At 46.1% G+C, this 22,709-nt stretch overlaps 1 long non-coding RNA gene across 1 annotated transcript in view; it reads left to right on the top strand.

Moving 5' to 3' along the window:
• Window positions 1-3,464: 3,464 nt before the first annotated feature.
• Window positions 3,465-22,709, top strand: part of LOC143793888 (uncharacterized) — a 33,238-nt gene continuing 13,993 nt past the window's right edge. The window contains exon 1 of the long non-coding RNA XR_013220318.1: window positions 3,465-3,556. This is a non-coding gene — a long non-coding RNA (uncharacterized LOC143793888). The remainder of the gene's footprint in view (window positions 3,557-22,709) is intronic.

Genomic DNA, 22,709 nt, shown 5'->3' with positions numbered 1-22,709 from the left:
CCACATGCAAAGCTTCATGCTTAATTGTGAGCAGTGACTGTTTAAGTAGACAGAGAAGCGGGATCGTTGCGCTGACTATGGCATCATCTCCCTTAAGCATCTTTATGGAGTCCTCAAATTATTGGAGAACCGCACAAATGTCAGACATTCATGCCCACGCTTATGTTGATATTATTATTATTATTATTTATTGTTATAGCGCCATTTATTCCATGGCGCTTTACATGGGAGGAGGGGTATACATAATAAAAACAAGTACAATAATCTTAAACAGTTACAGTTAATGGCTGCCCACTCTCCCCAGTCCCACAAGCTCGCTGCCTCGGGGTAATCCAATTCAAACCACATATCCAAGCCCTTTCCACTTCCTGCCGACTTCAACTCAAAAATATTTCACGAATCCGTACATTCCTCAACCAAGAATCTGCAAAAACCCTAGTCCATGCCCTCATCATCTCTCGCCTTGACTACTGCAACCTCCTACTCTTTGGCCTCCCCTCTAGCACTCTGGCACCACTCCAATCCATCCTAAACTCTGCTGCCCGACTAATCCACCTGTCTCCCCATTATTCCCCAGCCTCTCCTCTCTACCAGGCCCTTCACTGGCTTCCTATTGCCCAGAGGCTACAGTTCAAAACACTAGCAATGACATACAAGGCCATTCACAACCTGACTCCTCCATACATCTGTGACATGGTCTCCCGGTACCGACCTACTCGCAACCTTCAATCGTCTCATGTTCTCCTCCTCTACACCTCTCTCATCTCTTCCTCCCACAACCACATCCAAGACTTCTCCCGTGCTTCCCCTATACTCTGGAACTTTCTACCCCAACACATCAGGCTCTCGCCTACCACAGAAACCTTCAAAAGGAACCTGAAGACTCACCTCTTCCGACAAGCCTACAACCTGCAGTGATCCCCAGTCTACTGAACCGCCTCATGACCAGCTCTATCTTCTCCTAGTGTATCCTCATCCATCCCCTGTAGACTGTGAGCCCTCGTGTGCAGGGTACTCTCTCCTCCTGTACTTGTGTGTGCCTTGATTTACTCATGTTTACTGTATTTGTCTATATTTGCCCCATTCACATGTAAAGCACCATGGAATAAATGGTGTTATAAAAATGTATAATAATAATAATAATGTCACATCGGGACAAAAAGTGGTGGGGCTGGGGTCAGAATACCGAGGGATTGCTGCCGCTATGATTCGGCGGAATTCCTCAGTTTCAATAAGCCGAAATGGCAAAATTTCAACAGCAAGCAGCCTGGAAAAGTGTTCATTTAGCCTGTTGGCCTGTGGGTGGTCGGCTGAAAACTTTCTCTTTTGCTCCAAGGGCTACGTTAGAAACAGCTGAACGCTGTGCTTTGACAAGGATTTGGAATTGTCAGATGATAGTAAGTCAGAATGTGCAAGGATAGGTACAAGGCAGGAGGCATCTGCACCAGGGTATTGGGAAGAACCTAACACAGAGAAAGAGGCAGTGTTGTCACCCGAAGGAACCAATCGTGGACCCAGGTGTTCGACCAACCGAGTCAGATACTTAAATGAAATGTGCTTGATCATGCTAGTGGTGGTTAGGTTCTTAGTGTTCAGGACCCTGATGATTTTGGAATGGTACAGGCAGTCAGTGAACATTTTGTTTGTCTCAGAACTCTCTTTAAAAAATTCCTAGACTGGGGAAAATCTAACTCTATGATGGAGAAATTCAGGAGTGTCTGTGCTCTGCAGAACAGGTGCCTGCGTTCTCCCTCTGGTCATCCCACTGCCGCTCCCTGTCTGTTTTTTTGCTGCTGAACCTTCCCCCTCGGAGCTGCTGGCATTTCTTCTCATGCTAGCTTCCCAATTTGGGTTGGAGGCTTCAACATCCACCATCTCATCATCCACATTGACACCCTGGTCCTCCTGACTTTGTTACTTAATAACAAGACTTAGCGTAAACTGTGTCTCATCATCATCTTCCTCCTTAACCAAAATTTTCCATCCCCACCATGGCCAGTGGCTGCTCTAAGTTTTGTGCATCACTAAACAGCATGCCCTCCTGTCCCTCTTGGAGCAGGCAGGTTGAGAGTCCACACTCAAGAAATGTTGTTGTAAAGAGCTCCTCTGCGTATCCTAGTGTAGAATCACTAGTCTTCTGGGACTCAACATGGTGGGAAGAAGGAGGAATAGGGTGATAATTAAGTGATCCAGACTGTATGCTGGTGAGACAGGACCGTGTGAAATACTGGGTAGTGCTTCCAAGCCTGCTGGAAGCATTATCTCTCTGCTATCCAACTGACCACCTGTTTGCACTGTTCTGGCTTCATAAGTGGTGACCCTTGCTTCCCTGCAAAGTGGGACAGGAACCAATGTGTCATGGATGAGCGTGTATCTTGTGCTTCAGCAACAGGCGTACCTGCCCCACGTCCTCGGCATCTGTGTACACCCTCATCAGCACTTCCACTTCTATGTCCCTTACACACTCCTTACACATTTTGTAATTGTTAGGTCTCTTGAAACCAAAAATTGGTCTCCTGCAGCAGTCACAGCATTTTTTGGGGAGTTTAATACCTCCGCTATGTACCAGAAAGAACGAAAAAGTATATGGATGACAATCATATTCAATCCAGTAAAATGTTTGCTGGACAAACCTTTAATTCATTCACAATTGGATGGATCTCCTCTTGCAGCCTATGAATAAAAACACAATTGTAATGTAATAAAATGTACTTGGCTCTTTACAGTATAGGTATGTCTCTCTCTCTGGTAAGTGATAGCATTAAAGACCAGCACAAAATTTCATTAGCTTGAATTTAACAGTTGAGATACATATACTACAAGTAGAGATCTTGTAAGAAACTGATGCTGAAAAAAATGATAAAAACACTAAATATGATTAAAGATTTATTTGCCTAATCTGAATATTCTCTGTAAATCGACTTATTTTCACGTTTGCTTACTGTAACAGTGTTTTAACACCTATTTATATGCAAAATCTTTAGTAACAAGGATGATATAAATGAGAGATTAAAATGAGATGAGCCTTTATCAGGCGTCAGCAGGTATTTAAAATTTCTAGGAATGGGTCTGCTGGTTTTCAAAATTTATTAGACAAGTCACAAAACAGACAAATCTACCAGTAGTAAATTTGTTGATATTATTGTTTTATTTTTCCTTTTGGCAGCGAATAAACTTCTATGCTGTAGAGTCTGCCAACATACGTTTATATAGTACAGCAAAAGCAATGAATTTATTTAATGTTTAACTTTAAAAGGCAGATATAAAAAATGTTGACCTAACAAACAAATTTGTGTTCTTATATTGCAGTTTATGATGAGTCTGACTAAGAGTAAATTAAGATTTGGAAAACTTTTCTCAGATATCCCTAACACAAACATCAGACAAAATAATATGGATTATTTAAGAGTTATTCAGAAAAAAAAAGAAAGTGAAACAAATGATGTGACTATTTCTCTTAAGCAGTAAACCACCGGGATTACTGGGATGAAATACGTGACCAGGATGACAACCAAAAAGAAAAGCAATTTATACAGAACCATGAAATTTAAAGAGAGTAAGTAAGGCTTCATCCTTAAATTCCTCAATCTACAATTGCAAGAAAAAAAAGCTAACATCATTTGTGTGATGCTAACATTATAACTAATTGTTTTTGTTGATTTTAGTTCTTTTTTACGTGCAAAAAGAAATTTATACAGTATATACGCAGAACTAATTTTGAGACAATCAAACTCAATTCTCTTTGGAGGATCAGAAGAAGGAATTCTGAGAATCTTCTTTCTCTGAAATTGTAGCACTCAAACAGAAATCAATATTGGCCCCTTGAAGAAAGCGTATGGGACAGTGGGATAATCAGGCATAAAAAAAATGTCATGCATTTTCTTTTTTTTAAATTGACTGGCCTCAAATGCAAAACCCCTTACTTACCAATGTTTTAGTACTGTACATACCATAGAGGCAGTTCGACCCTCCACATAGGCTATTCAGCACTCTCCTCTGCAATGGACTATGAGACCTACAGGGGTTTTCATGACACAATCACAATTTTTATTTTCTTTGCTATGTTGTGCATAAATATGTGATTCTTCAGAATTTCTTTTAGTCTTTGCCTGATGAAGAGACCTGTGTAGTCTAGAAAGCTTGCAATTTGTTTCCATCTTTTCAGTTAGCCATTAAAAGGCATCAACCACTGAGGACTCTCAATTCTAAATATTTTACAATCACAACAATAATTTTTGCAAACAAGTCTACTAAAAAAGATTTACCGTATTTTCCGGCGTATAAGATGACTTTTTAACCCCTGAAAATCTTCTTAAAAGTCGGGGGTCGTCTTATACGCCGGGTGTCATCTTGTACGCCGAGCGCAGACACCAATGCATATATGGTGGGTGGGGGAGGAGTGGTCCCGATGATGAAGAAGGGGCATCTCACAGGAAAGTGTGAGTGGAGTATCCCCCATTACCTCATTGTAGCTGCAGCTTGGGGTCTCTGTGCTGGGTTGAGGCGGCGGTTGCTCCTCTTTGTGCCGCATGGGTGCTGTGCTGTGGGGTGGCGGCTCCTCTTCGTGCAGCGTCAGGGCTCTGTGCTGGGAGGAGGCGGCGGCTGCTCCTCTTTGTGCCGCATGGGTGCTGTGCTGTGGGGTGGCGGCTCCTCTTCGTGCAGTGTCGGGGCTCTGTGCTGTGGGGTGGCGGCGGCGTATCTTCATGCAGAGAAAGGCTGTGAAAGAACAGATGATTGGCCTCGGGGAGACCAAAACATCCAACACCGCGAAGACACCATCACGTGTTTCTCAACGCAGTGATCCAGAACACTGCCCCCATCCCTTATGGGAAATATGCAAATGCATGTAGGATAGCTGCGGAGACACCATCACGTGTTTCTCAACGCAATCAGTGAATAACCAGGCCTTTCCCCGGGAAGGAACAACCACGGGAAGGGCAGCATCCAATAAAGGAAAACATCCAATAAAGGAAAACCACCTATGCCAAGCATGGTATCCATCCACAGACAGCTGTTTCGGGGTGTTTTTACTAGGCACTGCTCCTAATAGCCAGATTCCTACTCCACACTGATGAGGGGCAAACACCCCGAAACAGCTGTCTGTGGATGGATACCATGCTTGGCATAGGTGGTTTTCCTTTATTGGATGCTGCCCTTCCCGTGGTTGTTCCTTCCCGGGGAAAGGCCTGGTTATTCACTGCTTGCATTGAGAAACACGTGATGGTGTCTCCGCAGCTATCCTACATATCTTCATGCAGAGTCTGTCGGGGCTCCTCCGGCATTTCCTCAAAGCCCGGAGGCCCCAGCAGCTCCATTGCTGCGATGCGGTTGCCTCCGGGAAAATGGCCGCTGGGGCGGCGCATGCTCAGATTCAGATCTCGTCCCGAGATCTCGGGAGACGAGATCTGAATCTGAGCATGCACCGCCCCCAGCGGCCATTTTCCCAGAGGCCACCGCATCACAGCAATGGAGCTGCCGGGGCCTCCGGGCTTTGAGGAAATGCCAGAGGAGCCCCGACTGACTCTGCACGAAGATACGCCGCCCCACCGCACAGAGCCCCAATGCTACATGAAGAGGAGCCACCACCCCACAGCACAGCACCCACGCGGCACAAAGAGGAGCAGCCGCCGCCGCCTCTCCCCAGCACAGAGACCCCACACTGCAGTTACAATGAGGTAATGGGGGATACTCCACTCACACTTTCCTGTGAGACACCTCCTCTTCGTCATCAGGACCACATTTCCCCCCCAAAAGGCACATTAGTCACCGGCCCTATAAGACGACATATGGCGTATAAGAAGACCCTCAACTTTTAAGAAGATATTATATTTTAACTGGAAAAGTTGGGGGGTCGTCTTATATGCCCAGTCGTCTTATACGCCGGAAAATACGGTAAATTGTTATTAATAAATATAAACATTACGACATATCCACAGGATCAACCCCAAGTGATCAGCAAGTTATCACACATGGATATCTGACTAATTTCAGTGTCAGACGTAACCATTTAAGGAGCAAGAAGGGTAAAAACAATGTTATTATATGGTAGTTTAAAGATGCAACAGCAGGGACTCAATTTTGATTTTTTGTTTTGGTATTTTAGCTGAAGAGTGAGAGAGCTTATGGGACCAAGTATATTTAAACTGCTGCCAGCACATAGTAAGCACTGTGATGTTTCTGCAGAGATATTAAGGAGGACACAGAGGAATTTTTCAATTAGGGTACATTGAAGTGGAGTGATTATAATTTTTTGCAGCATTATTTATTTTCAAGCATGTTCACCATCTGCATCAGGTGATAGAGATTTACTTAATATTATATGCATTTTTTATTGTGAAATCTAGTGACAAATCTACTTTAAGTACAGGATTGGCCATTTATATGAATATACCTAAATAAAATTGGCCTAAATAAAATTGGAATGGATGGTGATATCAACTTCCTGTTTGTTGCACATTAGTATATGGGGGGAGGAAAACTTTTTAAGATGGGTGGTGACAATGGCGCCATTTTGAAGTCGGCCATTTTAGATCCAACTTTATTTTTTTCAATGGGGAGACGGTCATGTGACACATCTAACTTATTCAGAATTTCACAAGAAAAACAATGGTGTGCTTAATTTTAACATAACTTTATTCTTCCATGAGTTATTTACCAGTTTATGACTACTTATAAAAGTGCTGCCCATTGTGTTCTATTGTCAATGCAACCCTCTTCTCCCACTATTGACACACTGATAGCAACACTGCAGATGAAATGCTAGCACAGGCTTCCAGTATCCATTGTTTCAGATGCTGGACATCTCATATCTTCACAGCTTAGACAACTGCCTTCAGATGACCCCAAATGGTAAAGTCTAAGGTACCGTCACACAGTGCAATTTTGATCGCTACAACGGCACGATTCGTGACGTTCCAGCGATGCATTTACGATATCGCTGTGTCTGACACGCTACTTCGATCCGGATCCCCGCTGAGAATCGTACGTCGTAGCAGATCGTTTGAAACTTTCTTTCGTCGTCTAGTGTCCCGCTGTGGCGGCATGATTGCATTGTGTGACACAGGTTGTATACGATGTGCGCACAGTAACCAACGGCTTCTACATCGCAAATACGTCATGAAATTATCGCTCCAGCGCCATGTATTGCAACGTGTGACCGCAGTATACGACGCTGGAGCGATACTTATACGACGCTGCAACGTCACGAATCGTGCCGTCGTAGCGATGAAAATGGCACTGTGTAACGGTACCGGGTCAGATCGGGAGACCTTAGTGGCCATTCAACTGGACTACGATGACCAATCCACTTTCCAGGAAACTGGACACAACACCCATAATGTGGTGGTGCACCATCTTGGGTGTCAGGATAATTGTGATCCCACACGTTATCTAAAATGTTCCCAATAAAACCTTCCGCTCAGTCCACAAAAAAGCAAGTCCCCACTCAGATTTGTCATCTTTTAATGGAAATATAGGGTGCTTCCATATTACTGGTAGTACAAAAGTTCACTGCCGTGAAGTGGCAGTGGGCTTCATACAGTCTGATCAGAATGTTAAACTGAAAACCTCATGTTCAGTGTATAAATTTTTGCCTAGCGGCTTTAGATCAACGTATGATTTTGGGATGTGCGGTTCATGCTCCTTTTTTTTCTTTTTGTACAAAGCATGTTCTTGTCTCTTTCTTGGACCAGCACTCCTCTCATTTGGCACAGGTGGTTTTAATTAGCAGGAGACTGCAAAGTAAGGGGTCTAGCCCATTTTGGCTCTCACTGAAGAGCTGGAGGAAGGTGAGTTTAAATGCTCCTTTCATTTTGGTGTTGGTGCTGTGTGGCGGCCATTGTTGCTGTGGCTTTGTGCTGGTGGGGCTGCGTGGTCTGGAGTCATAGGGGCTCAGTCTCGCAGCATGGGTGCTGTGGGGCAACAGGCCGTCCGCCCTGCTGGTGCATGGCCGCTGTGGCGGTGGTCGCCGCATGACTCCACTCCGTTAGGGCGTTAGGACCCACTATGAGGTTTGCCGTGAAGTGGCAGTGGGCTTCATACAGTCTGATCAGAATGTTAAACTGAAAACCTCATGTTCAGTATATAAATTTTTGCCTAGCGGCTTTAGATCAACGTATGATTTTGGGATGTGCGGTTCATGCTCCTTTTTTTTCTTTTTGTACAAAGCATGTTCTTGTCTCTTTCTTGGACCAGCACTCCTCCCATTTGGCACAGCTGGTTTTAATTAGCGGGAGACTGCAAAGTAAGGGGTCTAGCCCATTTTGGCTCTCACTGAAGAGCTGGAGGAAGGTGAGTTTAAATGCTCCTTTCATTTTGGTGCTGGTGCTGTGTGGCGGCCATTGTTGCTGTGGCTTTGTGCTGGTGGGGCGGCGCGGTCTGGAGTCATGAGGGCTCAGTCTCGCAGCAAGGGTGCTGTGGGGCAACAGGCCGTCCGCCCTGCTGGTGCATGGCCGCTGTGGCGGTGGTCGCCGCATGGCTCCGCTCCGTTAGGGCGTTAGGACCCACTACGAGGTTTGCCGTGAAGTGGCAGTGGGCTTCATACAGTCTGATCAGAATGTTAAACTGAAAACCTCATGTTCAGTATATAAATTTTTGCCTAGCGGCTTTAGATCAACGTATGATTTTGGGATGTGCGGTTCATGCTCCTTTTTTTTCTTTTTGCTTCCATATTACTGGTAGTACAAAAGCCCTGGAAAAGATAAATGGCTCCTCACCCGCCAAAAAAATGTCAGGAAATTCACTCCCAAATCCAAATGCCCCCTCCCTTCTGAGCCCCAGTGAGCCTAAACAACATGTAGCACCCACATGTTTGGCATTTCTGTAGTGATGAGAACCTGCCTAATTTACAGGTGTGTGTCTCCAGGAGCATGAGATGGGCATAAAGTACTGGTCACTACAGCGTACTGGTCACTACGGTGTACTGGTAACTACAACGGCAGTTTGCAATTTTCACTCAGCAACATACATTGCTCCCTGTTTCTGGAAAACACACATGGAGTCAAAATCGTCACTACATCTGTAGATAAATTCCCAAAGGGTTATAATTTTCAAAATGGGGTACATTGAGGGGGATTCTGCTTTTCTAGTACTTAGGGGCTCTTTATATCGAATTCACAAACTAGTCTAGGAAAATCTGCGTTCCAGGAGGCAAATAGCGCTCTCTCCCTTCCGAGACCCTCCGTAAGGCAAAGCAGTACTGTACAGCCACATATTGGGTATTTCTACATTCAGCAGAAATTGTGGGACAAATTCTGGTGTCATTTTGGTGGCAAAAATGTAAATTATTTTTTCTTCACTTCCAATGGTATAAAAGTTTATGACACACCTTTGGTGTCAATATATTCACTGCACCCCTAGATGAATTCATTGAGAGGTTTAATTGGTAAAATGGGGTCACTTATTGGGGGTTCTGCTGTTCTGGCACCTCAGGGGCTCTGTCAATGTAACATGGCAGCCTCAAACAAGTGCAGCTGCACTGTAATATACCGCTACTTCCCTTCTGAGCTTTCAACTGTGCCTCAAATTAGTTTTTGACCACAGGTATTGGTAAACTCAGGAGAAATTGCACAATAAACTTTGGGGTCTACTTTCTCTTTTTGCCCTTGTGAAAATACAAAATTTGTAGCTAAAAAAGGTTTTTATGGGAAAATGTGATTTTTTTTATTTTCATGGCCTAACGTTATACATTTCTATGAAGCACCTTTGAGTTCCAAGCACTCAATACACATCTAGATAAGTTCCATAAGGGGTCTAGTTTCCAAAATGCTGTCACTTGTTGGAGGTTTCCACTGTTTAGGCACATCAGGGGCTCTCTAAACGCAACATAGCAACTGCTAATTATTCCAGCATATTTACATTCAAAAAGTCAAATGGCACTCCTTCCATTCCAAGCCCTGCCATATGCCCAAACAGTATTTCCCCCACATATGGGGTATCAGCATGCTCAGGAGAAATTACACAACAAAATGTATCATCCATTTTCTTATTTTACCCTTGCAAAAGTAAAAACAAATAGGTCTAAAGGAAAATTTTTGTGAAAGAAAAGTGAATGTTTATTTTTTCTTCCACATTCCAAAAATTCCAATGAAGCACCTGAAGGGTTAATAAACTTCTTGAATGTGGTTTTGAGTACCATGAGGGGTACAGTTTTTAGAATGGTGTCATTTTGAGTATTTTCTGTCATATAGGCCTCTCAAAGTCACTTCAAGTGTGAGGTGGTCCCTAAAAAAATGGTTTTGCAAATGTTGCTGTAAAAATGAGAAATCGCTGGTCAACTTTTAACCCTTATAACTTCCTAACAAAAAAAATTATGCTTCCAAAATTGTGCTGATGTAAAGTAGACATGTGGAAAATGTTATTTATCAACTATTTTGTGTGATAGGACTCTCTGATTTAAGGGCAACAAGGGTGCAAAATACTGATGAGACAACCACTCGGTCACGACCTACCAATTCATGGAGGGGGTGATTGCTTAATATATGATTGCACAAAAGGGATTTGCATAGGGCCCTGGTAGCAAACAGGTAATGCACAGTATCTGGCTTACAGCCTATTAGTGACACCCATACTATTAGATTAGGCAGGCTGCCCAGCACTATCTAAGTGCATCCCATGAGAACAGATACCCTAGTTTACAATACCAAAAATTCTGGGCTTGGCTGCACCTTGAAAAATGAATTGCAAAAAAAAAAAATATATAAACTTAATGCATTAGGTATTTGGTTGATATTTTGGCCAAGATATGCAAGCTTGCAACCCATGTCAAGGGTCGTCACGCTTGTGAGTCTTAAAACTAAACTTAATAGCAAAGCCACAAAAAAGGACTGAAATCCTCCAAAAAAATCAAGAATTAATACAGCAAACACTGCTGCCCCTTTTTGCTATATTAATCAATTACAGATTTCCTTTAATAACATTTCTCAATTTTTTAAGGAGACAATGCATTTTCAAAAGAAAACAGTTCCACCCTTCTAATGAGAAGCAATAAGCTGTTATTGTAGAGAGAAGCAAAGGTTGACTAGACAATTTTGCTGCAAAGGTTATGTAGTGTTACGTTCCAGCCATTAAAATGACTTGTGACTAGGGATGAGCGATCGTGCTTGGCACTTGACGAGCATTGGCTGGTACTCAGATTTGAAACTTGAATCTCCGGATGTTTAGCGCTTGTTACACATCCAATAAACATGTGGGGATTGCCTGCCAGTCACTTTTACCATAGCCATCTTGGTAGTGGCATTACTGTGATTGGCTGGCCACACTATTTCACCAAAGATTATAAAAGAACAGACACCACCATGTTTGGCACACTGATGCCATTGCATAACTCAAAAATCAATTGGGGAGACAGGGAAGGAGAGTCAGCTCACCACAAAGTTGCAGCATCGATCCTGCTGGAAGAAAATACAGAGAAGCTCAGGATCCGGCTGTGTATAAAGGGTCAGAAAAAAGCCAGCATGGTAGCAGGTATGTAGAATAAAATCCAGTATTTGAGGAAACATCAGTATAAAAACATAGTCATAGGCGGCTCAAGCCAGTGTGAATGAAGACCTACGCGTTTCAGCTCATAAGAGCCTTAATCATGGCTATAGACAAGTGTAAATTAGCATGTCTTAAATAGACTGCTAAAGAGTAGCACTAACACTTTCATCACTCACGTGGGTTAATTAGCACATGGCTCAAATTAGCCAATTGTTGGATTGTTAACCCATTACCTGGCACAAACATGAACAAAAAAGTGTATGCAAAAACATGAAGAAAATCTGGTGAACAGATAATGTGAACACTGCTTAAACATGTAGCACAGTTTTAAAAATTAAACAAACAAATTGCAAGGGAGTTGAAAAAATGATGATGAGGAACATTGCATATACTGCAAGATGAAATCATGTTGAATATTAAGATCTGTTGGAAATCTAGTATCTAATACAAAAATCCAAAATAATTCCCTGTTGAGAACCTTTCTTCTGAAATGGTCACCTCTAGTGCAATTATGTACTGGTTCAATGGCTTTAAATTTTAATCAGGTCAAATCTCCATCGTGTACATGTGCAAAATGTTTGGACACCGCAGACATGTTAAGTGCGGTTGTGCTGATCGAATCCGACAGATGTCTTCGGATATGTTTTTTCAGTTCACCTATAGTACATCCCACATATTGTGTTTTGCACAAAGTGCAATCAATAATATAAGTAACTACTTTACCGTAACAGTTCAGAAAGTTTGTTTTGTTAGATGTTTTACCTGTCACTGATGATGAGAAGGTCTGGAATTTGGGTTCATAGCTGCATGATAAGCACTTGGAGCTCCCGCGTTTAAAAAAACTTTCATTGTCCGCCAGGTGTCCGAAGGATAGTGTTGATTATGTATATACAGACTGGGTGACAAAATGAAACATAAGGTTGGTGCTTTTCTGACCACATATCTTATATCCATATTTTCTATGATGTTATGTAATTTACTGTCCTGGTTCAACATAGGGATATATTTCTTAATAATATGTATGACATTGTAATATTACGCACTGAATTGTGAAGAAAAGGTCATCACATTTTTGGTGATATTATCATTGGATAGGACCTTGCGGTCCTTATGATGAGAGATATCATACAGGGGATATACAGTAGTAGATCATCTCTGTCAATGTATGAGACTTCTCTAATTGCTTTGTCCAGGATGACACTATTGTAACCCCTATTTTTTAATTTGTGGCAGGTGTTATTGGTCTCATTATTAAATTCATGGTTGCTAGTAAAGTTGTGCCTTGTGCGTATCGAATATTTCTGATAATGTGGGGTGGATGACAGGAAGCAGAATGGAGTATAAAATTATAGTCTGTGGATTTTCTATATGATGAAACACTGACTATGCCACTGTTTATATCACACTGCAAGTAAACATCCCAAAAATTAATTTTTGTTGCATGATGTGCATGGGTGAAATGGAGATTAACCCCCTTACCCCCCACTTACCCTGAAGGTGGTTAATGACCAGGCCAATTTTTACAATTCTGATCATTGTCAATTTATGAGGTAATAACTCTGGAATGCTTCAACCAATCCTGGTGATTCTGAGAATTTTTTTTGTGACACATTGCACTTCACGATAGTGGTCAAATTTCTTTGGTATGACTTGCATTTATTTGTGAAAATAATAGAAATTTGGCTAAAATTTGGTAAATTTCACAATTTTCCAACTTTCAACTTTAATACCCTTAAACCACAGAGATATCTCAAACAAAATACTTAATAAGGCTGGTTTCACCTAATCATCGCTCCAGCGTCGTAGACTGCGGTCACACGTTGCAATCACGGCGCTGGAGCGATGCCGAAGTCCCTGGGTAACCAGGGTAAACATCGGGTAACTAAGCGCAGGGCCGCGCTTAGTAACCCGATGTTTACCCTGGTTACCAGCGTAAACGTAAAAAAACAAACCGTACATACTCACCCGTCGGTGTCCTTCAGGTCCCTTGCCGTCTGCTTCCTGCTCTGAGTGCAGCCGTACAGTGAGAGCAGAGCGCAGCACCGATCGCTGTCACACACAACGATCCAGCGATGTCAGCGGGTGATCAAGCGACAAAAGAAAGTTCCATACGATCTGCTACGACGTACGATTCTCAGCAGGGTGTCTGATCGCAGTAGCGTGTCAGACACAGCGATATCGTAACGATATCGCTAGAACGTCACGAATCGTAACGTCGTAGCGATGGAAATTTCAATGTGTGACGGTACCCTTACACAGAGCTAGGAGCCAGACATTCTGAAAACCACCCAACAGACAAGAGAAAGGACTGCAGCCAATTCATCATGGCACCATCATGAGGAACACTGATCTAGGATTCTATAGGATACAACCTAGGGGTTTTCGGCTCCGGTTGGGACACAGATCTAATCCAGTGACCATCTCTGAACCATGCATCTGTTTGGAGAAAGCCAGGGTTGGGACCCGCTGGTCGCCTGGTTCCATGGAGATGGTCAGATAAGCCAGGTGGTGACTCTTGTGTCAACTGGCTTTGGACCTTGTATGGACTCTATGGACAGTTCTTGGTCATCTCCCTATGCTTGTCGTTACCCCTTCTCTGTGCGTTCATCCACAGATGGAGTAGCGACCCTGGGAGCTCTGACATTGTGTCAACTGGCTTTGGACCTTGTATGGACTCAATGGACAGTTCTTGGTCATCTCCCTATGCATGTCGTTACCCTTTCTCTGTGCGTTCATCCACAGATGGAGTAGCGACCCTGGGAGCTCTGACATCGTGTCAACTGGCTTTGGACCTTGTATTGACTCTATGGACAGTTCTTGGTCATCTCCCTATGCTTGTCGTTACCCCTTCTTTGTGAGTTCATCCACAGATGGAGTAGCGACCCTGGGAGCTCTGACATCGTGTCATACTGGAAATACGTGGAGACGCAGTGATATTTTATATGCGCCCATGTACCCATACAATTCCAAGCATGTTGGGAATGTTCTGTTTGCTATTGTGTGCTGTGGTTCAATAAAGTATTGCCACCCTGTTTTACCTTAACCCTGTGTTGTCTGTGTAGTGCATTGCCCACTGGGAGATAGAGCGGGCGTTGAGTGGTATGAGCCGTGGTCCATGCAGTCTTGCTAAAGACAGCCGGGACAGCGGATGAGAGCACCCACTGACCCCGCGTCTCCGTAACATCTCTCATCACTAGGGTCTATAACAGAGGTCCCCAACTTTTCTGACCTTGAGAGCCACATTCAGCTTTGAGAGAGGGTCGCGAGCCACATTCAGCTCCCGTCCCCCCTCACAACAGTGGCAACCAAAGCCCCCATTATAGGCATAATGGTAATCAAAGCTTTTCCCAAAAATCAATCACTCCAAAGCAGTATACAAAGATCCAGGAGTTTCTACAATACCCCCAATTCAGTATTCTCTTATCAAGCCACTGTCACATCCAGCTTCAAACACCTCCTCTGACAGGTGGTGTCATCTTGTCTCCAGTGTACCATACTTAATTCATCTCAAAACCCCTAACACCAGTATATGTGCATCCAGATCTGCTCTTCTGTGCAGGGCTGCTCACAAAATTCACCATTTTCAGATGTGCTCTTCATACCTGTTTGCTAGAACTGGAGCTAATGCACCAAGCTGACAGACAGCCGCGAGCCACAATTCATGGGACCGCGAGCCACGTGTGGCTCCCGAGCTACAGTTTGGGGACCCCTGGTCTATAAGATGCCCCCATTACTAACTCCATAGTAAGATTGTAATAAACACCATATTCCTCACCTGACCGACGAAAAGATAATCCATATCTGTCTTTTGAAAAAATCCAGCTCTGCTACATCTGGGTGGTTTGTTCAGCACTCAGCAAGCCAGCCAGAAAACACAGAGACTGTCATGATCCAGGTTTTGAGTCCTGTTTTCCCTTTTCCCAGTCTGATCTTGTCAGGGGTTAACTTTTCTCAGCCTCAGTCTGGTCTCAGGTTTGCTATTTATCCCCCCTGTGTCTTGCAAATCATGTCAGTTATTGTTCTGCCTACACCGTGTGTAGCTGACTCTGGTATATCCTGATTTGTCCTGCTGCTTTAGCTGCCTGAACCCATGTCTCTGTTTTCCCTGTTCCCTTCTTGACTCAGTGTTTCCCTTTAGTGTGCAGACCCCCCTAGTTTTGACTTGGCTTGTATCCTAACCTCTTTTTGTCTTTGGCTTATCCGCTCCTGACTGTTACTGACCTCTTGGCTTGTCTCTGACTGTGTTTTGTCTTTTCCTTTGGTACTGTGCTACTGATTATATAGAACCTGCTTGTTTGACTATTCTTTTGCCATCTGTGGTGGCCTCCCTGCTGCACTGCAGGTCAGCTCTGCTTAGGTACAGACCCGCTTCCTCTCTACTGCCATCTAGTGAAGCCTGCACCTAACTGCATTGCAGCAGCATGACAAGACAGGTACGTGAGAATGATCCTACAGTGTGTAGCATTGCTGTGAGAAAGGTCACCGGAGTTGATAGATGATGAACCCAGGTCACCTGATTGACGTCACAGATCGCTGCATGAGAATTTTCCTACTATGCGAGTGTTGCCGTAAGTGAGCAGATCAGCGCTACACACTGCAGGAGAGTAAACACTCTCTTATCTCAGTGTTTTCCGGCTGGCATGGAGAGATGTGACCGCTCTAAAAATCATCTGGATCATCATGGGACATATATAGATTATCTTCTCGTCGGACAGGTGAAGAATATGGTGTTTTATTACATTATTTTTGTCTTTTACATGGGACATGAGCATCAATTGATTATTTTCTCATTGGACAGGTGAGGAATATGGTGTTTTATTATTTATTGTCTTTTGCAGTGGACATGGGCATCAATGGATTATCGCCGGCAGGTGAAGAATATGGTGTTTCATTATTTCTTTCATCTTTTACAGGAGAAAGGGGCATCGATTGGTGAAAAGTAGTGTTGAGCATTCCGATACCGCAAGTATCGGGTATCAGCCGATACTTGCGGTATCGGAATTCCGATACCGGGATTCCGATACTTGCCGCGTATCGGATACCGGAATCGGAAGTTCCCAGATTCAAACTGCACAAATTCAGCCAATGAGAATGATTCCAAGTGTGGGCACATCCTGTTCAGCATGGAGGGCATGAAACTACTGGCATGGCTGTGATTGGCTGCTGAAATGATGTCATGATGCAGTTTAAAAGTCGCTGGCGCCATTTTGCGCTCACTCTGCTGTTAATTCAGTTAGTGACAGGACGCTGTTTGCTGACTGAGGGCCAGTTTAGAGATAGCGATTTGCTTCTTTGTGCTTTTCAAAGGCTAATTTAGCAACCGCTGTGTTCACCTACTATTCACCTTGCTTTTGCCTTGTAGCGCTGTTTTCACAGCGATCTGCAAGGTCTGTGTGTGTGTGTGTGTGTGAGTGCAGCCCACTCTCTAGTCTGAGTGCAGCCACATAGGCCATCCATAGCTGGTTGTATTCAGTTCAGGGAGGGTGGTTCATTGCCTCATACTGTTCTTTTTTTTTTTTTTTTCCAAGTAGTGTAGTCTGCTGCTAATTTTTTCAAAAAATTCCTATTAGTGTCTTTCCACCCGTCTCCAGCTAATTTGTGGAAAAACACTACATAGGATAACGTAGAGGAGGGTTTTTGGGCCTTGCAGCGCCGTTTACGGCTGTCTGCACGGTCTCCGTGTGACTGCAGCTCGCCCTGTAGTCTGTGAGCAGCCATAGTCTGGTTGTCTCCTGCTCAGGGTTCTTCACTGCGTCATACCGCAAAATCAATTTTCCTTTTATTTTAAGTAGTGCAGGCTGCTGCACATTTTTTCAAAAAATTCCTATTAGTGTCTTTCCACCCGTCTCCAGCTAACTTGTGGAAAAACACTACATAGGATAACGTAGAGGAGGGTTTTTGGGCCTTGCAGCGCTGTTTACGGCTGTCTGCACGGTCTCCGTGTGACTGCAGCTCTCTCTGTTGTCAGTTCAGTCCCCAAAAAATAAATAAATAATAAAGTTCACCAAACACACCAGTGACACCACTTAACATTTGTGTAGGCCACATTAGCTCATATTAAAGTCTAGTCCACACTTTAGAAAATTAGTGTTTCTTATACCTGTTAGGAGTTGTTCAGGAATAAGCACACAAAGCCTTTAGTACTTTTCTGCTTATCTTTATCAGTCAACCAAGATGAAGAAGGCAGTGAGTAAGGCACGTGGGCGTGGGCGCGGAGCAGGGAGAGGACGTGGGGATTCTGTGCCTGCTGCGGGCACCGGTGACTCATCAGCACCCACTTTCACCAGGGAACAGTCCTTCATGCGCAGCTTTGTCGCAGAGCGCCGTACACCGCTGCTGCGTGAAGAACAAATTGAAGCCGTTGTCGGATGGATGGCAGCTAATGCATCAACTTCAATTAGTGCCACATCCTCTCAGACACAGAGCACTGGAGAGCAGCCATCTGTCTCTTCACCACCTGCCAAATTGCCCAGGCAGACAGAGAGCCCAGGACAGGAGCCGTCTCTACTTCTGTTCTCTGAATCTCTTGGCTTGGAAACAGGGGGCCAGCCAAGCAGCATTGGAGAAATGGAAGAAGAGGCAGGGTGCAGTGATGCCCAACAGCTTTTTCTCTCTTCCTCTGAAGAGGCGGGTGGGCCAGTGCTTCCGGTCACCACATCGCAGGCCGCATCCGCTGATGATGACTCTCAGGTGCCACTTTCTGGTGCGTGCTCTGCTGCTGAGACTACCCAGGAGGAGCAGTTGGGGGCAGAGGGTAGTGTAGATGATGAGGTCCTTGACCCATCTTGGCGTGAGGGACAGGAAGGTGGTGGGAGCAGCTCTGCGGAAGAGATTCCCCGTACGGCCCAAAGAGGGAGAGGGAGGGGGAAGACTGCAGATCCTGCAGCCTCCGCTTTGGCACCCGTTAGGAGCATGTCTCTTCCAAAAGCCAAAAAGGGCGCTCCCAAGACTTGCAGTGCCTGGTCCTTTTTTGACACAGTTGCAGATGACATTTGCTATGTCAAATGCAAGGTGTGTCATCACAAAGTAAAAAGAGGTCGAAATGTCAGCAACCTCAATACCTCCAACATGTGGAAACATGTGCGCAACAGGCACGCGGCGGAGTTACAAAAACACACTGAAGAGCTAGGCCAAACAACAGCGGCAGCTACCACCTCTTCAGCTCGTGTTGCCTCTTCCTCCAGCTCACACGCAGCTGGTTCGGCTTCCTCCCAGGATCGCCGTGGAAGAACCTCTGGCCCTGTTGTCCAGAGACCCACTGTAATTCCACCCGCAGCACCACGTTCCCAGTCATCCACACACTCCCAGCCCAGTGTACAGCCATCGGTAGTACAGGCATGGGAGAAAAGGCGGCCTTTCTCGTCAAACCACCCACGAGCACAGGCTCTGACTGCAGGCATTGCCAAACTTCTGTCACTGGAAATGCTGTCATTCAGGCTGGTGGAGACTGACAGCTTCCGTGACTTGATGTCATTGGCAGTCCCACAGTACAATGTGCCCAACCGCTTTTACTTCAGCAGGCAAGCCGTCCCTGCCCTGCACAAGCATGTGGAGGGACACATAAAACACGCGCTACTGAATGCCGTCAGTAGCAAGGTCCACCTCACCACCGATGCGTGGACCAGTCAACATGGACAGGGGCGATACCTTTCCCTCACCGCCCATTGGGTTAATGTCGTGGAGCCGGGTACAGATCGTGCGAGTGGCGCAGGACGTGTCCTGCCCACTCCAAGGATTGCAGGAATCCATTCTGTACGCATTGACTCCTCCTCTTACACCAGTTCCTCAGAATCATCACTGCAGGAGCCGTCACAGTCCACCTCCACATGGACCCGTGATGAACGTTTACCTGTTACGACCGACATGAGCACAGCCGTGGCCAAACGTCAACAGGCCGTCTTGAAATTAATTTCTTTGGGGAATCGAAGCCACACAGCGCAGGAGCTCTGGAATGCCATCAAGCAGGAGAGCGATGTGTGGTTTGTGCCAGCGAATCTCCAGCCAGGCATGGTAGTGTGTGATAATGGCCGAAATCTGGTGGCAGCTCTGGGCCTCGGCAACCTCACTCACATCCCATGTCTGGCACATATGCTCAATTTGGTCGTGCAGAGTTTTTTGAGGGACTATCCGGATCTTGATGCACTGCTGCACAAGGTCCGCCTAGAGTGTGCTCACTTGCGGCGTTCCAGCACGGCAAAAGCGCGCATTGCGGCTCTGCAGCGCCGACACCGCCTGCCGGAACATCGCATCATATGTGACCTACCTACCAGGTGGAATTCCACGTTACATATGTTGGAGCAGTTGTGTGAGCAGCAGCAAGCTGTAATGGAGTACCAGCTGCATCAGGCGCAAAGAAGTCGCACTCCGCGCCGTTCTGACTTCACAACCACAGAGTGGGCCACTATGAAGGACGTCTGCCAGGTTTTGCGTCCCTTTGATTATTCCACGCGGATGGCGAGTGCAGATGATGCACTAGTCAGCATGACTGTCCCCCTTATCTGCCTGCTTGAAAAATCACTGCAAGCGCTAAGGGATGATGTTGTGGAAGAGGTGGAGGATGAGGATTCACCATTTCCATCATCTTCTGGACAGTCAGCGCCACGTGGTTCCTCACAAACGCGTAGGCAGGGGACAGTTTGTGAGGAGGATGAGGAGGAGTCAATGGAGGAGGAAGACATCCATCCAGATGAGGGAGTTACACAATTGTCCAGTACTCAGTGTGTACAGCGAGGGTGGGGTGATGACGAGCGGGCAGAGATCACGCCTCCAGCAGGGGACAGCGTTTCTTGGGCAGTTGGCAGTCTGCAGCACATGGTGGATTACATGCTGCAGTGCCTGAGAAACGACCGCCGCATCGCCCACATTCTCAACATGTCTGATTATTGGGTGTTCACCCTCCTCGATCCTCGCTACCGGGACAACGTAGAAAGCCTCATCACACCGTTGAACCGGGAGCGAAAAATGCGGGAGTACCAAGACACACTGGTGAATTCCATCATCTTCTCCATTCCAACTGAGAGAAGTGCTGCTAGTGCATTACAAAGCAGCTCAGTGCGTCCAGGCAGTGGTGGAGGCTCTGCACAAAGAGGGATCAGAAGCAGTGCCTCTGCCCAAGGCAAGACCAGTATGGCCGAACTGTGGCACAGTTTTCTGTGCCCGCCACAAAAGTCTACACCATCACAGACGGCTCCAGTCAGCAGGAGGCAACGGTTCCGTCAGATGGTGACAGACTACATGTCTTGCCCTCTTGCTGTACTCCCAGACGGCTCTTCCCCTTTCAAGTTTTGGGTCTCAAAGCTGGATACATGGCCAGAGCTAAGCCAGTATGCATTGGAGGTGCTGGCTTGCCCTGCGGCTAGTGTATTATTGGAACGCGTCTTTAGTGCTGCAGGTGGTGTACTAACTGACCGTCGCATGCGACTATCCTCCGATAACGTTGACCGGCTTACTTTCCTGAAAATGAACAAGGCCTGGATCTCGCAGGAATTTGCCACTCCTCTTCCTGATTAAATAATTAGGTGACTGTCTACGTTATCCAGGTCTCCTGTTGTGTTCATCTTTCTACCACCTGAACTTAAATTCCTGGGCTCCAACACCGCCAGTTGAGGCTCAGAAGTGCCGTCTGCACAGTCAAAACATACGACCCAGTGTTATTGGGTTTCAGTAACGTCAGCTGATCCCCAGCTGTGTAGCCGGCAATGTGTCCTGCGACCGCCACGCTGACACAACAACTGAAATGTAAGGGAACCTGTCCCCCCCCCAAGGCGTTTGTTACTGAAGGAGCCACCTTGTGCAGCAGTAATGCTGCACAAGGAAAAGGTAGCTATTTTTGTTTAGCTCCTTGCACACGCAGAACTTAACACTTATAAAATGTGTCCACTGATACCGTAAAACCGTCCCGGAGGTGGGACTTTCCTTCGTAATGTGACGCAGCACAGCCGTCATTCTTACCCCCCCGGCGCGGTGCGCCGGCTGCTCAGCGTTGTTTGATTCCGTCCCAGAGCCTGCGCTGTTATGTTATCCCTTGGCCAGGAACACTTAGCGCTGCCCATCTTCTGACATCATTTGTGTCAGGCTGGCTGCGCCTGTGCGGCCGCGCTGGCCGAGAGCCCGCCTCGCAGTTTCTTCTGATTTAATCCCACTGGGGGCCTGAGATCCATGGACATGCGCAGTGCATATCTGAACCTCCACCTCTCACTCATCTCCCTACGGCTTCTTCAGACTGTGCGGTGTCAGCTGGTCCCTAATAGCATGCCACGGCAGTGACACCGCACAGTCTGAAGAAGCCGTAGGGAGGGGAGTGAGAGGCGAGGATATGCACTGCGCATGGCCATGGATCCCAGGCCCGCGGTGGGATTACATTAGACGACACTGCAAGGCGGGCTCTCGGCCAGCACGTCCGCACAGGCGCAGCCAGCCTGACACCAAATGATGCCAGAAGATGGGCAGCGCTAAGTGTGCCTGGCCAAGGGATAACATAACAGCGCAGGCTCCGGGAAGGAATCAAACAACGCTGAGGAGCCGGGGCACGGCGCCAAGGGGGTAGGAATGACGGCTGTGCTGCGTCATATTACGAAGGAAAGTCCCACCTCCGGGACGGTCTCACGGTATCAGGGGACACATTTTATAAGTGTTCAGTTCTGTGTTTGCAAGGAGCATAATGAAAAGAGCCACCTTTTCCTTTTGCATCCTTTGTGCTGCACAAGCTGGCTCTTTCAGCTACAAACGCCTTGGGGGGGGTTAAAGGTTCCCTTTCGACTTTCTCCAATCAGGCTTCGGCCTACACTGTGTTCCTCTCCTCCTCCTCCTGTCCCTGGGCTCCAACACCGCTAGTTGTTGCCTGGTAGTGCTGTACGCACAGTCAACAGTCGCTCCTCTGTTATTGGGGTTCAGTAACGTCAGCTGTTCCCCAGCTGTGTGTGTGGCAATCCCTCCTATCTCATCCACCTCCTCCTCCTCCTGTCCCTGGGCTCCAACACCGCTAGTTGCCGTCCAGAAGTGCTGTCCGCACAGTCCCAACAGTCGCTCCTCTGTTATTGGGGTTCAGTAACGTCAGCTGTTCCCCAGCTGTGTGTGTGGCAATCCCTCCTATCTCCTCCACCTCCTCCTCCTCCTCCTGTCCCTGGGCTCCAACACCGCTAGTTGCCGTCCAGAAGTGCTGTCCGCACAGTCCCAACAGTCGCTCCTCTGTTATTGGGGTTCAGTAACGTCAGCTGTTCCCCAGCTGTGTG

This window comes from Ranitomeya variabilis, chromosome 1 (genome assembly GCF_051348905.1).
Source record: "Ranitomeya variabilis isolate aRanVar5 chromosome 1, aRanVar5.hap1, whole genome shotgun sequence".
NCBI lineage: Eukaryota > Metazoa > Chordata > Amphibia > Anura > Dendrobatidae > Ranitomeya > Ranitomeya variabilis.
This window is presented reverse-complemented; position numbering and strand designations above follow the sequence as displayed.